The sequence below is a fragment of the Rhinolophus ferrumequinum genome, chromosome 3 (assembly GCF_004115265.2).
Source record: "Rhinolophus ferrumequinum isolate MPI-CBG mRhiFer1 chromosome 3, mRhiFer1_v1.p, whole genome shotgun sequence".
In the NCBI taxonomy this organism is placed as follows: Eukaryota; Metazoa; Chordata; class Mammalia; order Chiroptera; family Rhinolophidae; genus Rhinolophus; species Rhinolophus ferrumequinum.
This window is the reverse complement of record NC_046286.1, coordinates 35,042,830-35,044,127: the sequence shown is the minus strand read 5'-3', so window position 1 is coordinate 35,044,127 and position 1,298 is coordinate 35,042,830. Positions and strand designations below refer to the sequence as shown.

The following is a 1,298-nucleotide window of genomic DNA, read 5'->3' as shown; positions in this document are numbered from 1 at the left end:
AGTCAGATAAAACATAAAAAGCAGTTCTTAAGAGTGGATAGGGGAAATGCATTATTAGATATGATCAAGAAGAATTGGGATAAAACCTCACAGGCAGAGAGTCAGAGCCACAAAGACTAGCAAATAGCACACAAAGCTTATAACACATCCTGAAGTGGCAGGTTTTAAAATTTTCCAAACTTATTTCAAAGTATCATTAAAATTCTCAACTGGACAAATTAAAAAATTACCAAATGTCATTACAGAGGGTGGTGTGACCACCGGCGAGACATTTAACTGCCTCCAAAGAGTTTCATTATAGAATGAAGGAGGTAGATGGACCAATCACTAATTCAATTTTAGTTCCATAATTTTATGATCAATCAACTTAGCACAACTGAATTCAAGAATGTTCCCTTTGATCTTCCAGTAATTCGTCAAAATGACCAACACAAAGGAAAAGAGGAGAGGCTCCCATTCTGTGTTCTCTAGGCCTTTTAGAAAACATGGAGTTTTTTCTTTGGCCACATACATGTGAATCTACAAGAAAGGTGATATTGTAGACATCAAGGGAATGGACACTGTTCAAAAAGGAATGCCCCACACACGTTACCATGGCAAAACTGGAAGGGTCTACAGTGTTACCCAGCATGCGGTTGGCACTGTTGTAAACAAACTAGTTAAGAGCAAGATTCTTGCCAAGAGAATTAATATTCGTATTGAGCATATAAAGGACTCTAAGAGCCGAGATAGCTTCCTGAAACGGGTGAAGGTAAATGATCAGAAAAAGAAGGAAGCCAAAGAGAAAGGTCCCTGGGTTCAACTGAAATGCCAGCCTGCCTCACCCAGAGAAGCACACTTTGCAAGAACCAATGGGAAGGAGCCTGAGCTGCTGGAGCCCATTCCCTGTGAATTCATGGCATAAGTGTAAAAAAATAAAAGATCTCTGTTAAAAAAATAGAATGTTCCCTTTGAAAAGGAAGGTAGGAAATAGGTGGGAACTCTCTTTTAAATGCATTAAATGTACTAGAAGTAAATAAGTGGGTAAGACACAACTATTTACGGAAGCTGGGATTACATATGATCTACTTTTCCTTTGCTTTCTTCGTATTCTTCCTCTGCATAATTTTGTTTACTTTCTATATTTTAATAATACGCATTTATTACTTTCATAACATAAAACATCTTTTAAAAAAATAAAGCTTTGTTGATGAGTATGTGCCGTAATAATGGTAAGACCCTCGAGATTGCCTTTTCTTCATGGATCCTGACAGCCCAGCGTTTCAGAGGGGCCCATTTGTCTCAAGTCCAGCTTCCAC

The 1,298-nt window shown here is 38.1% G+C and overlaps 1 pseudogene; it reads left to right on the top strand.

Annotated features, from left to right (window-relative positions):
* Positions 1-412: 412 nt before the first annotated feature.
* Positions 413-904, top strand: LOC117020649 (60S ribosomal protein L21-like; annotated as a pseudogene).
* The last annotated feature ends 394 nt before the right edge of the window (positions 905-1,298 follow it).